This window comes from Plectropomus leopardus, unplaced genomic scaffold (genome assembly GCF_026936395.1).
Source record: "Plectropomus leopardus strain MGB_pleo_1.0 unplaced genomic scaffold, ASM2693639v1 Contig25, whole genome shotgun sequence".
Taxonomy (NCBI): Eukaryota; Metazoa; Chordata; class Actinopteri; order Perciformes; family Serranidae; genus Plectropomus; species Plectropomus leopardus.
In genome coordinates this window covers 78,593-93,991 of record NW_028274699.1, presented here as the reverse complement: position 1 = coordinate 93,991, position 15,399 = coordinate 78,593, and the positions used below count along the sequence as shown (strand labels likewise).

Here is a 15,399-nt window from a genome sequence, read left to right as displayed (position 1 = left end):
CTAAACAGTAGCCTATATAGATGAGGACATTTCAATACTTATGACTTTGACTCCCAAAAATATCTATGTATATTTACACTGTTATCTATGAAGTTGACTTTTTTCTCCAAATCTGTATGACGTTTCTCATGAAAGGAGACAGACTTGTGATACCATCACCTCTGAGAGGAGACGTTCTGCAGCGTCTGCACGAAGGCCATCAAGGGATCTCGAAATGCTGGGCTCGAGCCAAGGAGTCAGTCTGGTGGCCCGGCATCGCAGCACAGATAGGCCAAATGGTGGACAAGTGTGAAACATGTCAAAAATACAGACTACAGAACCGTGAACCACTGTTACCCACTCCACTTCCACACCGCCCATGGCAGAAGGTAGGCATGGATCTGTTTGAGTGGTCAAAGAAACAGTACCTTTTGATCATTGAGTTGTTCTCAAGATATATTGAAGTAGGACAACTCAAATACATGTCGGCAGAGGTCACTATCAGTGCTGTTAAAGAGGCCTTTGCTAGACATGGAACTGCAGAGACTGTGATATCAGATAACGGACCGCAGTTTTCATCAGAACAGTTCAAGCAGTTTGCGAAGGAGTACCAGTTCAGGCACATCACGAGCAGCCCCTGGTACCCCCAGGCCAAAGGGGAGGCTAAACACACTGTTCATATCATCAAGGACTTGTGGGGAAAAAGGACAATGACTTCAACAGAGCACTGCTGGTGTACAGAGGCATCCCGGTGGAACATGGATCCTCGACAGCTCAGATGCTAATGGGGAGAAACCTGCACACCTCTCTACCTCAGCCCACACCCAAACTGGATCCTAAGTGACCAGACTTGCAAGGTTTACGAAAGAAGGATGAGGAGGGGAGGTGAGGGCAGGCAAAACACTACAACCTGAACCACCGTACCAGACCACTTCCAAAACTAACAACTGGGACAGAAAGTTTGGATTATTACAGAAGGAACTACAGGAGCAGTAGTTAGACCTGCCAGTAATCCCAGATCTTACATGGTTGAGACTGACAGGTTTTCTAAGAAGAAACAGGAGTCACCTTAGAGCTACAGATTTCTTTCCACGGTTTGGACAAGTTGTAAGACCTCCTTATAGGCTAGATTGGTGAAATAGAGGACACCTGTTTGTTTAAGTGACAAAACGAATGTTCAAAATGCTGTTTATGCAGTTCTGAGACAGTTTGTGTTTATGGTGTTAACAGAAAGAAAACGGAGAAGCATTACAATGTTTATGTTGAAATGAGTATACAGTACATTAATGTTCATACAAGCTGTCAAATGCTTTATTGTTGTTTGGTTGAAAATGAGTATGACTTTAGCTAAAAGGAGGAGGTGTAATGGTAGGATTGTTACACTAGACGTCCCATAATGCTTTCTTTCATCTCACCTTCCTCCTTTATCCTTCTTTCATTCCCTCCTCCTTCTCTCTTTCCTTCCTCCTTTGATACCCCCCTCTTTCCTTCATCCCTTTCCTTCTTTATTTCATCCTTCTTTCCTTTCCTCCCTTCCTCTCTTTTTTCCTTCTTCCCCTAACAACAGGAGAGTTAATTTGATATAAAAGGTCATATTTTTTGTTTGTTTATTCTCAGACCTGCTGTGCTTTCCTATGGACTATGGGACCAGGTCAGAGTTGACTGTGGGAGAGAGTTTTACCTGATGTTATTCATCCAGGAAATGCTGGCAGAGCACAGACACAATCTTCAAAGGCAGCCCTACATTCAGACACCTTCTACAAGGGTAAGTGTGTCAAGCTGTCCTGGTGTCTTGGAATTGATGCATACTTCTAATGAGAGCATGCAGACTGACACTGTCCTTAAAACCCACACAGAACCATGTGATAGAGAGAATGTGGGTTGAGGTGAATGCTGTGAGTCAACTACCCATTGAAGACGGCTTTGGTACAGCTGTTGGACCAGGAAGAACTGGATATGGAGGACAACTTATCAAAGTATTGCGTATCAAACCTCACCTGCCAGATGGCTAGGATTGGCCTCACAAATGTCGTAGAAGCATGGAATGCACACAGCATCCCTGGTATGATTCTGCTAGAGATCCAATTATGTTTTCAGCTCCCATCCAATCCCAGAATTTGGATCTCTGCCAATACTGACACCAAAGCTTTTTTTTTCTTGAATATAGAAGAGTTTTGCAGTTCAACTGTATTCTCAAAAACAGATGGGCCTCGAAACATCTGAACAAGAATAAAATAACACAAAATTACGTTCAAATTCAGTATTGACAACTCAAATTTCTAAAATGCTGATGATTGCTCAAACAATTTTGCCATTCAAGTTTTGACCCATCACTGTAATTCCTTCAGTCTCACTACTCATTGCCCTGTCTTGCAGGTAAGGGAATCCCAAATGAGCTGGCTAAAGAAGGGTGTCCTGCCAAACTTCCCGAGGATCTCCTGCCTGTTGGTGGTGTTGCAGCTGATCTGTATCAGCAGGAGTTGGGATCCGCCTTGAAAAGAGAATCCATTTTTGGATGTGTCCCTTTCACCTCTGAAGAAGCTCAACAAATGGCTGAAACTGAGTTTAATTCCCACTTTGACTTGCTGTCACTACACCAAAATGTGGTTCACAATAACTATGGCCCTTTCAAAGATGCAGTTAAGTGTCTTATTGCAATCACCAGAAGATGTGTGTGACCTGTTACAGTGAAATGCATTGTGAATTTTTTTCTTTAGAAAAGTATTTATTTCACACAGTAAACGCTCTGTTAAACAGTACACTGAACTGTACATAAAGTGCACTACAAATTTTAAAATAAACAAATGGCACTTACAATCTCACAGTTCTCAAAGTTCTTTTTGTTCATGTAACCAGGCTGTGCTCAAAATCAGATATACTGTACAGACTGTAGCATCTGAATCGGTTTTTAACTATTCCCTTTATAAACTTACATGGAGGACAGCTTAGAGGTAGCTGATGTGATTTAACATTTAGTGCAGATCCAGAATAGGTTACTCCTCTTCATGGAAAGCTGCAGACACTGTGTACAAGACAGCAGAAAGACCCTTGACCTGGTTGAGCTTGGAGGCAAACCCATCTTGTCTGCATTTCAGACAGAGATCTGAAGTTAACAGCCAATGCTCCACACATGTACGGCATCCAAGCAGAGACTCACAGCAGGTGGAAAACATGGGCTCCTTCATCACAGCTGTAAGGTTTAAACAAAGAAAACATATGCAGAAAACAGATATGAATGGTTACTTTGAATAAAAATAAGAATATTATCTGAAGGCTGTATTGTGTTCTGTTGTGTATTGTTACATAATCATACCTCGACAAACCATACAGGTGAAGGCATCCTTAATAGGGTGCAGAGAGGCAGCAGCTACTGCTGCACTTTTGGCCTTGACAAGCTCAGACAGCTGGTTTATTGTTGAGGTGATGTCAGGGAGGCTCTCAGCAGCTTGCTTCAGGTGCTCAATGTTACTAATGACTTCTTCTAGGCTTGAACTGTCTTGAGATTTTGAACTACCTTGGGACCTTCGACTTAACAGAAAAATAACAGACTCAAGATTTCTCAATGGTGCACACCAACAAATGTTTGAAAATCTTTCTGAATATTTACTCATTAAAGGCATCAACTTAGGAGTTTTCCAGACAAAATACAGTAAGTTTGGCAAACTGCCTCAAATCATAATGACTTCATACAGGATCAACACAAACAAATTCTACCAAAATAGGTTTAAATACTAACTAGGGCTGCGAGCTTAGAGGCTGAAATCTGGTATGGTGGCGTGTGTGTGTTTGTGGATGCAGGAACCTGAAATTTGGCATGAAGGTCAAGTGTGTGAAGTCGAAATGGCTAAAAGGGGTGTTGGAAATTTCAAAATGTAGGGTGGCTGAGCAGGCTGGGCTGGCCCTACCATCCTGCATTTCAGAAATGTGCATATCATGTGGTTGCAGCTATTGCAAATTAACACTTGCTTTGTTTAAAATGATATGATTTCATCTTCACATCAAATGTTGTATGACCTTACTTTGGCTCTTCTTCCATTCTGTAACTCCACAAAGTCATAGTCAGTGATGGCATAGACTTTCCTGGAGTTTGAGATCCAGTACTTGGAACCTAAAGAGTCAGACAACATTAACTTCACTTAATGTATTTCAAATCTTTAAAGTTCATTAAAAACACACAAACAATTTCTGATCATACAACTTACTTCTTATGCCTTCGCAGTCCAAGATTTCATTTCCTTGGCTGTCTGTTAGGGTAAGTGACTCATCAGAGTTTATGGCAGCCTGCACCTTTGCAGTTCTTCCTTCAACATTTGCCTCAGCTTCCGAAAAGCGAATGGCCATTGTCATGGAAGTACTGAGCTTGCCATTCACTATTTCACCAATATGGACTGACCTGGGTATAAATCACAGATGGTTCAAAATCACTATTGAGTTCATCCTTAAAGAAAATCTGGTTAAATGTCTGACTTGAAGGCAGTGTTCTTTTTTTTGTAACAGTAAATATATCATAGGATAAAAGTTTAGCAGCAGGGATCAGCTGCATATTGTATGTACTGTAGCTATGGAATGATTTTGCTGGGATCTTGGCACCAGCTCGTGGAATTCCATGTGAAGTTGCACTTTCATTAGACGTAGAAGCAGAAGATGATGAGGCTCGGTGCATGAAGTGAAAAGAGGGGACAGCAGCAATGGGTGGAGGTGCTCTGCTTGCAGGTGGCTGGCTTTGCTCTGGCTCTCCATGGAGCTCATAATGCATGCGATTGTTAAGATCGAAGGTGGAAAAATGCCCGCTGCCTCTGGCAGAATGGCTCTGTTTGCATCATCTGTAATGTACAGACTACTGGCACTGACCTGTTTAACCGGATAGAATGAAAAATGCAATTTATTAAAAGTAACACAAATGCTACGGCCACGTCATTACAGTGTAACATGTTCACACATAAGATAAAAATGTATCCCCAAGTTACTTTTGTTTGGTTTTTTTTCCCTTTTTTTGAACAATTAGAAACACAAACTCTCAATGAGGGCAGTAAACACAGATTGAAATCAAATACAGCACAAGAAACAAAAAAGGTCATTCATGCAAGGACAACTAAATACCGCACCACAACAAATTAAAGTGCATCCAGGCTACAGTGGGAATTCAACCTATCAGAAGACAAGCCTAAACAGTAGCCTATATAGATGAGGACATTTCAATACTTATGACTTTGACTCCCAAAAATATCTATGTATATTTACACTGTTATCTATGAAGTTGACTTTTTCTCCAAATCTGTATGACGTTTCTCATGAAAGGAGACAGACTTGTGATACCATCACCTCTGAGAGGAGACGTTCTGCAGCATCTGCACGAAGGCCATCAAGGGATCTCGAAATGCAGGGCTAGAGCCAAGGAGTCAGTCTGGTGGCCCGGCATCGCAGCACAGATAGGCCAAATGGTGGACAAGTGTGAAACATGTCAAAAATACAGACTACAGAACCGTGAACCACTGTTACCCACTCCACTTCCACACCGCCCATGGCAGAAGGTAGGCATGGATCTGTTTGAGTGGTCAAAGAAACAGTACCTTTTGATCATTGACTTTTTCTCAAGATATATTGAAGTAGCACAACTCAAATACATGTCGGCAGAGGTCACTATCAGTGCTGTTAAAGAGGCCTTTGCTAGACATGGAACTGCAGAGACTGTGATATCAGATAACGGACCGCAGTTTTCATCAGAACAGTTCAAGCAGTTTGCGAAGGAGTACCAGTTCAGGCACATCACGAGCAGCCCCTGGTACCCCCAGGCCAAAGGGGAGGCTAAACATACTGTTCATATCATCAAGGACTTGTGGGGAAAAAGGACAATGACTTCAACAGAGCACTGCTGGTGTACAGAGGCATCCCGGTGGAACATGGATTCTCACCAGCTCAGGTGCTAATGGGAGATACCTGCACACCTCTACCTCAGCCCACACCCAAGCTGGATCCTAAGTGGCTGGACTTGCAAGGTTTACAAAAGAAGGATGAGGAGGGGAGGTGAGTGCAGGCAAAACACTACAACCTGAACCACCGTACCAGAAAACTTCCAAAACTTAACAACTGGGACAGAAAGTTTGGATTATTACAGAAGGAACTACAGGAGCAGTAGTTAGACCTGCCAGTAATCCCAGATTTTACATGGTTGAGACTGATAGAGGTTTTCTAAGAAGAAACAGGAGTCACCTTAGAGCTACAGATTTCTTTCCACGGTTTGGTCAAGTTGTAAGACCTCCTTATAGGCTAGATTGGTGAAATAGAGGACACCTGTTTGTTCAAGTGACAAAACGAATGTTCAAAATGCTGTTTATGAAGTTCTGGGACAGTTTGTGTTTATGGTGTTAACAGAAAGAAAACGGAGAAGCATTACAATGTTTATGTTGAAATGAGTATACAGTACATTAATGTTCATACAAGCTGTCAAATGCTTTATTGTTGTTTGGTTGAAAATGAGTATTACTTTAGCTAAAAGGAGGAGGTGTAATGGTAGGATTGTTACACTAGACGTCCCATAATGCTTTCTTTCATCTCACCTTCCTCCTTTATCCTTCTTTCATTCCCTCCTCCTTCTCTCTTTCCTTCCTCCTTCGTTACCCCCCCCTCTCTTTTATCCCTTTCCTTCTTTATTTCATCCTTCTTTCCTTTCCTCCCTTCCTCTCTTTTTTCCTTCTTCCCCTAACAACAGGAGAGTAAATTTGATATAAAAGGTCATATTTTTTGTTTGTTTATTCTCAGACCTGCTGTGCTTTCCTATGGACTATGGGACCAGGTCAGAGTTGACTGTGGGAGAGAGTTTTACCTGATGTTATTCATCCAGGAAATGCTGGCAGAGCACAGACACAATCTTCAAAGGCAGCCCTACATTCAGACACCTTCTACAAGGGTAAGTGTGTCAAGCTGTCCTGGTGTCTTGGAATTGATGCATACTTCTAATGAGAGCATGCAGACTGACACTGTCCTTAAAACCCACACAGAACCATGTGATAGAGAGAATGTGGGTTGAGGTGAATCTGTGAGTCAACTACCCATTGAAGACGGCTTTGGTACAGCTGTTGGACCAGGAAGAACTGGATATGGAGGACAACTTATCAAAGTATTGCGTATCAAACCTCACCTGCCAGATGGCTAGGATTGGCCTCACAAATGTCGTAGAAGCATGGAATGCACACAGCATCCCTGGTATGATTCTGCTAGAGATCCAATTATGTTTTCAGCTCCCATCCAATCCCAGAATTTGGATCTCTGCCAATACTGACACAAGAGCTTTTTTTTTTTTTTCTTGAATATAGAAGAGTTTTGCAGTTCAACTGTATTCTCAAAAACAGATGGGCCTCGAAACATCTGAACAAGAATAAAATAACACAAAATTACGTTCAAATTCAGTATTGACAACTCAAATTTCTAAAATGCTGATGATTGCTCAAACAATTTTGCCATTCAAGTTTTGACCCATCACTGTAATTCCTTCAGTCTCACTACTCATTGCCCTGTCTTGCAGGTAAGGGAATCCCAAATGAGCTGGCTAAAGAAGGGTGTCCTGCCAAACTTCGAGGATCTCCTGCCTGTTGGTGGTGTTGCAGCTGATCTGTATCAGCAGGAGTTGGGATCCGCCTTGAAAAGAGAATCCATTTTGGATGTGTCCCTTTCACCTCTGAAGAAGCTCAACAAATGGCTGAAACTGAGTTTAATTCCCACTTTGACTTGCTGTCACTACACCAAAATGTGGTTCACAATAACTATGGCCCTTTCAAAGATGCAGTTAAGTGTCTTATTGCAATCACCAGAAGATGTGTGTGACCTGTTACAGTGAAATGCATTGTGAATTTTTTTTCTTTAGAAAAGTATTTATTTCACACAGTAAACGCTCTGTTAAACAGTACACTGAACTGTACATAAAGTGCACTACAAATTTTAAAATAAACAAATGGCACTTACAATCTCACAGTTCTCAAAGTTCTTTTTGTTCATGTAACCAGGCTGTGCTCAAAATCAGATATACTGTACAGACTGTAGCATCTGAATCGGTTTTTAACTATTCCCTTTATAAACTTACATGGAGGACAGCTTAGAGGTAGCTGATGTGATTTAACATTTAGTGCAGATCCAGAATAGGTTACTCCTCTTCATGGAAAGCTGCAGACACTGTGTACAAGACAGCAGAAAGACCCTTGACCTGGTTGAGCTTGGAGGCAAACCCATCTTGTCTGCATTTCAGACAGAGATCTGAAGTTAACAGCCAATGCTCCACACATGTACGGCATCCAAGCAGAGACTCACAGCAGGTGGAAAACATGGGCTCCTTCATCACAGCTGTAAGGTTTAAACAAAGAAAACATATGCAGAAAACAGATATGAATGGTTACTTTGAATAAAAAATAAGAATATTATCTGAAGGCTGTATTGTGTTCTGTTGTGTATTGTTACATAATCATACCTCGACAAACCATACAGGTGAAGGCATCCTTAATAGGGTGCAGAGAGGCAGCAGCTACTGCTGCACTTTTGGCCTTGACAAGCTCAGACAGCTGGTTTATTGTTGAGGTGATGTCAGGGAGGCTCTCAGCAGCTTGCTTCAGGTGCTCAATGTTACTAATGACTTCTTCTAGGCTTGAACTGTCTTGAGATTTTGAACTACCTTGGGACCTTCGACTTAACAGAAAAATAACAGACTCAAGATTTCTCAATGGTGCACACCAACAAATGTTTGAAAATCTTTCTGAATATTTACTCATTAAAGGCATCAACTTAGGAGTTTTCCAGACAAAATACAGTAAGTTTGGCAAACTGCCTCAAATCATAATGACTTCATACAGGATCAACACAAACAAATTCTACCAAAATAGGTTTAAATACTAACTAGGGCTGCGAGCTTAGAGGCTGAAATCTGGTATGGTGGCGTGTGTGTGTGTTTGTGGATGCAGGAACCTGAAATTTGGCATGAAGGTCAAGTGTGTGAAGTCGAAATGGCTAAAAGGGGTGTTGGAAATTTCAAAATGTAGGGTGGCTGAGCAGGCTGGGCTGGCCCTACCATCCTGCATTTCAGAAATGTGCATATCATGTGGTTGCAGCTATTGCAAATTAACACTTGCTTTGTTTAAAATGATATGATTTCATCTTCACATCAAATGTTGTATGACCTTACTTTGGCTCTTCTTCCATTCTGTAACTCCACAAAGTCATAGTCAGTGATGGCATAGACTTTCCTGGAGTTTGAGATCCAGTACTTGGAACCTAAAGAGTCAGACAACATTAACTTCACTTAATGTATTTCAAATCTTTAAAGTTCATTAAAAACACACAAACAATTTCTGATCATACAACTTACTTCTTATGCCTTCGCAGTCCAAGATTTCATTTCCTTGGCTGTCTGTTAGGGTAAGTGACTCATCAGAGTTTATGGCAGCCTGCACCTTTGCAGTTCTTCCTTCAACATTTGCCTCAGCTTCCGAAAAGCGAATGGCCATTGTCATGGAAGTACTGAGCTTGCCATTCACTATTTCACCAATATGGACTGACCTGGGTATAAATCACAGATGGTTCAAAATCACTATTGAGTTCATCCTTAAAGAAAATCTGGTTAAATGTCTGACTTGAAGGCAGTGTTCTTTTTTTGTAACAGTAAATATATCATAGGATAAAAGTTTAGCAGCAGGGATCAGCTGCATATTGTATGTACTGTAGCTATGGAATGATTTTGCTGGGATCTTGGCACCAGCTCGTGGAATTCCATGTGAAGTTGCACTTTCATTAGACGTAGAAGCAGAAGATGATGAGGCTCGGTGCATGAAGTGAAAAGAGGGGACAGCAGCAATGGGTGGAGGTGCTCTGCTTGCAGGTGGCTGGCTTTGCTCTGGCTCTCCATGGAGCTCATAATGCATGCGATTGTTAAGATCGAAGGTGGAAAAATGCCCGCTGCCTCTGGCAGAATGGCTCTGTTTGCATCATCTGTAATGTACAGACTACTGGCACTGACCTGTTTAACCGGATAGAATGAAAAATGCAATTTATTAAAAGTAACACAAATGCTACGGCCACGTCATTACAGTGTAACATGTTCACACATAAGATAAAAATGTATCCCCAAGTTACTTTTGTTTGGTTTTTTTTCCCTTTTTTTGAACAATTAGAAACACAAACTCTCAATGAGGGCAGTAAACACAGATTGAAATCAAATACAGCACAAGAAACAAAAAAGGTCATTCATGCAAGGACAACTAAATACCGCACCACAACAAATTAAAGTGCATCCAGGCTACAGTGGGAATTCAACCTATCAGAAGACAAGCCTAAACAGTAGCCTATATAGATGAGGACATTTCAATACTTATGACTTTGACTCCCAAAAATATCTATGTATATTTACACTGTTATCTATGAAGTTGACTTTTTTCTCCAAATCTGTATGACGTTTCTCATGAAAGGAGACAGACTTGTGATACCATCACCTCTGAGAGGAGACGTTCTGCAGCATCTGCACGAAGGCCATCAAGGGATCTCGAAATGCAGGGCTAGAGCCAAGGAGTCAGTCTGGTGGCCCGGCATCGCAGCACAGATAGGCCAAATGGTGGACAAGTGTGAAACATGTCAAAAATACAGACTACAGAACCGTGAACCACTGTTACCCACTCCACTTCCACACCGCCCATGGCAGAAGGTAGGCATGGATCTGTTTGAGTGGTCAAAGAAACAGTACCTTTTGATCATTGACTTTTTCTCAAGATATATTGAAGTAGCACAACTCAAATACATGTCGGCAGAGGTCACTATCAGTGCTGTTAAAGAGGCCTTTGCTAGACATGGAACTGCAGAGACTGTGATATCAGATAACGGGCCGCAGTTTTAATCAGAACAGTTCAAGCAGTTTGCGAAGGAGTACCAGTTCAGGCACATCACGAGCAGCCCCTGGTACCCCCAGGCCAAAGGGGAGGCTAAACATACTGTTCATATCATCAAGGACTTGTGGGGAAAAGGACAATGACTTCAACAGAGCACTGCTGGTGTACAGAGGCATCCCGGTGGAACATGGATTCTCACCAGCTCAGGTGCTAATGGGAGATACCTGCACACCTCTACCTCAGCCCACACCCAAGCTGGATCCTAAGTGGCTGGACTTGCAAGGTTTACAAAAGAAGGATGAGGAGGGGAGGTGAGTGCAGGCAAAACACTACAACCTGAACCACCGTACCAGAAAACTTCCAAAACTTAACAACTGGGACAGAAAGTTTGGATTATTACAGAAGGAACTACAGGAGCAGTAGTTAGACCTGCCAGTAATCCCAGATTTTACATGGTTGAGACTGATAGAGGTTTTCTAAGAAGAAACAGGAGTCACCTTAGAGCTACAGATTTCTTTCCACGGTTTGGTCAAGTTGTAAGACCTCCTTATAGGCTAGATTGGTGAAATAGAGGACACCTGTTTGTTCAAGTGACAAAACGAATGTTCAAAATGCTGTTTATGAAGTTCTGGGACAGTTTGTGTTTATGGTGTTAACAGAAAGAAAACGGAGAAGCATTACAATGTTTATGTTGAAATGAGTATACAGTACATTAATGTTCATACAAGCTGTCAAATGCTTTATTGTTGTTTGGTTGAAAATGAGTATTACTTTAGCTAAAAGGAGGAGGTGTAATGGTAGGATTGTTACACTAGACGTCCCATAATGCTTTCTTTCATCTCACCTTCCTCCTTTATCCTTCTTTCATTCCCTCCTCCTTCTCTCTTTCCTTCCTCCTTTGATACCCCCCTCTTTCCTTCATCCCTTTCCTTCTTTATTTCATCCTTCTTTCCTTTCCTCCCTTCCTCTCTTTTTTCCTTCTTCCCTAACAACAGGAGAGTTAATTTGATATAAAAGGTCATATTTTTGTTTGTTTATTCTCAGACCTGCTGTGCTTTCCTATGGACTATGGGACCAGGTCAGAGTTGACTGTGGGAGAGAGTTTTACCTGATGTTATTCATCCAGGAAATGCTGGCAGAGCACAGACACAATCTTCAAAGGCAGCCCTACATTCAGACACCTTCTACAAGGGTAAGTGTGTCAAGCTGTCCTGGTGTCTTGGAATTGATGCATACTTCTAATGAGAGCATGCAGACTGACACTGTCCTTAAAACCCACACAGAACCATGTGATAGAGAGAATGTGGGTTGAGGTGAATCTGTGAGTCAACTACCCATTGAAGACGGCTTTGGTACAGCTGTTGGACCAGGAAGAACTGGATATGGAGGACAACTTATCAAAGTATTGCGTATCAAACCTCACCTGCCAGATGGCTAGGATTGGCCTCACAAATGTCGTAGAAGCATGGAATGCACACAGCATCCCTGGTATGATTCTGCTAGAGATCCAATTATGTTTTCAGCTCCCATCCAATCCCAGAATTTGGATCTCTGCCAATACTGACACAAGAGCTTTTTTTTTCTTGAATATAGAAGAGTTTTGCAGTTCAACTGTATTCTCAAAAACAGATGGGCCTCGAAACATCTGAACAAGAATAAAATAACACAAAATTACGTTCAAATTCAGTATTGACAACTCAAATTTCTAAAATGCTGATGATTGCTCAAACAATTTTGCCATTCAAGTTTTGACCCATCACTGTAATTCCTTCAATCTCACTACTCATTGCCCTGTCTTGCAGGTAAGGGAATCCCAAATGAGCTGGCTAAAGAAGGGTGTCCTGCCAAACTTCCCGAGGATCTCCTGCCTGTTGGTGGTGTTGCAGCTGATCTGTATCAGCAGGAGTTGGGATCCGCCTTGAAAAGAGAATCCATTTTGGGATGTGTCCCTTTCACCTCTGAAGAAGCTCAACAAATGGCTGAAACTGAGTTTAATTCCCACTTTGACTTGCTGTCACTACACCAAAATGTGGTTCACAATAACTATGGCCCTTTCAAAGATGCAGTTAAGTGTCTTATTGCAATCACCAGAAGATGTGTGTGACCTGTTACAGTGAAATGCATTGTGAATTTTTTCTTTAGAAAAGTATTTATTTCACACAGTAAACGCTCTGTTAAACAGTACACTGAACTGTACATAAAGTGCACTACAAATTTTAAAATAAACAAATGGCACTTACAATCTCACAGTTCTCAAAGTTCTTTTTGTTCATGTAACCAGGTTGTGCTCAAAATCAGATATACTGTACAGACTGTAGCATCTGAATCGGTTTTAACTATTCCCTTTATAAACTTACATGGAGGACAGCTTAGAGGTAGCTGATGTGATTTAACATTTAGTGCAGATCCAGAATAGGTTACTCCTCTTCATGGAAAGCTGCAGACACTGTGTACAAGACAGCAGAAAGACCCTTGACCTGGTTGAGCTTGGAGGCAAACCCATCTTGTCTGCATTTCAGACAGAGATCTGAAGTTAACAGCCAATGCTCCACACATGTACGGCATCCAAGCAGAGACTCACAGCAGGTGGAAAACATGGGCTCCTTCATCACAGCTGTAAGGTTTAAACAAAGAAAACATATGCAGAAAACAGATATGAATGGTTACTTTGAATAAAAATAAGAATATTATCTGAAGGCTGTATTGTGTTCTGTTGTGTATTGTTACATAATCATACCTCGACAAACCATACAGGTGAAGGCATCCTTAATAGGGTGCAGAGAGGCAGCAGCTACTGCTGCACTTTTGGCCTTGACAAGCTCAGACAGCTGGTTTATTGTTGAGGTGATGACAGGGAGGCTCTCAGCAGCTTGCTTCAGGTGCTCAATGTTACTAATGACTTCTTCTAGGCTTGAACTGTCTTGAGATTTTGAACTACCTTGGGACCTTCGACTTAACAGAAAAATAACAGACTCAAGATTTCTCAATGGTGCACACCAACAAATGTTTGAAAAATCTTTCTGAATATTTACTCATTAAAGGCATCAACTTAGGAGTTTTCCAGACAAAATACAGTAAGTTTGGCAAACTGCCTCAAATCATAATGACTTCATACAGGATCAACACAAACAAATTCTACCAAAATAGGTTTAAATACTAACTAGGGCTGCGAGCTTAGAGGCTGAAATCTGGTATGGTGGCGTGTGTGTGTGTTTGTGGATGCAGGAACCTGAAATTTGGCATGAAGGTCAAGTGTGTGAAGTCGAAATGGCTAAAAGGGGTGTTGGAAATTTCAAAATGTAGGGTGGCTGAGCAGGCTGGGCTGGCCCTACCATCCTGCATTTCAGAAATGTGCATATCATGTGGTTGCAGCTATTGCAAATTAACACTTGCTTTGTTTAAAATGATATGATTTCATCTTCACATCAAATGTTGTATGACCTTACTTTGGCTCTTCTTCCATTCTGTAACTCCACAAAGTCATAGTCAGTGATGGCATAGACTTTCCTGGAGTTTGAGATCCAGTACTTGGAACCTAAAGAGTCAGACAACATTAACTTCACTTAATGTATTTCAAATCTTTAAAGTTCATTAAAACACACACACACACACAATTTCTGATCATACAACTTACTTCTTATGCCTTCGCAGTCCAAGATTTCATTTCCTTGGCTGTCTGTTAGGGTAAGTGACTCATCAGAGTTTATGGCAGCCTGCACCTTTGCAGTTCTTCCTTCAACATTTGCCTCAGCTTCCGAAAAGCGAATGGCCATTGTCATGGAAGTACTGAGCTTGCCATTCACTATTTCACCAATATGGACTGACCTGGGTATAAATCACAGATGGTTCAAAATCACTATTGAGTTCATCCCTAAAGAAAATCTGGTTAAATGTCTGACTTGAAGGCAGTGTTCTTTTTTGTAACAGTAAATATATCATAGGATAAAAGTTTAGCAGCAGGGATCAGCTGCATATTGTATGTACTGTAGCTATGGAATGATTTTGCTGGGATCTTGGCACCAGCTCGTGGAATTCCATGTGAAGTTTCACTTTCATTAGACGTAGAAGCAGAAGATGATGAGGCTCGGTGCATGAAGTGAAAAGAGGGACAGCAGCAATGGGTGGAGGTGCTCTGCTTGCAGGTGGCTGGCTTTGCTCTGGCTCTCCATGGAGCTCATAATGCATGCGATTGTTAAGATCGAAGGTGGAAAAATGCCCGCTGCCTCTGGCAGAATGGCTCTGTTTGCATCATCTGTAATGTACAGACTACTGGCACTGACCTGTTTAACCGGATAGAATGAAAAATGCAATTTATTAAAAGTAACACAAATGCTACGTACCACGTCATTACAGTGTAACATGTTCACACATAAGATAAAATGTATCCCCAAGGTACTTTTGTTTTGTTTTTTTCCCTTTTTTTTGAACAATTAGAAACACAAACTCTCAATGAGGACAGTAAACACAGATTGAAATCAAATACAGCACAAGAAACAAAAAGGTCATTCATGCAAGGACAACTAAATACCGCACCACAACGAAGTAAAGTGCATCCAGGCTA

The 15,399-nt window shown here is 41.5% G+C and overlaps 2 pseudogenes; both read left to right on the top strand.

Annotated features, from left to right (window-relative positions):
* The first annotated feature begins 374 nt into the window (after positions 1 to 374).
* Positions 375 to 2,657, top strand: LOC148185431 (uncharacterized; annotated as a pseudogene).
* A 3,248-nt stretch (positions 2,658 to 5,905) lies between these two features.
* LOC148185430 (uncharacterized) lies at positions 5,906 to 12,942 on the top strand (annotated as a pseudogene).
* The last annotated feature ends 2,457 nt before the right edge of the window (positions 12,943 to 15,399 follow it).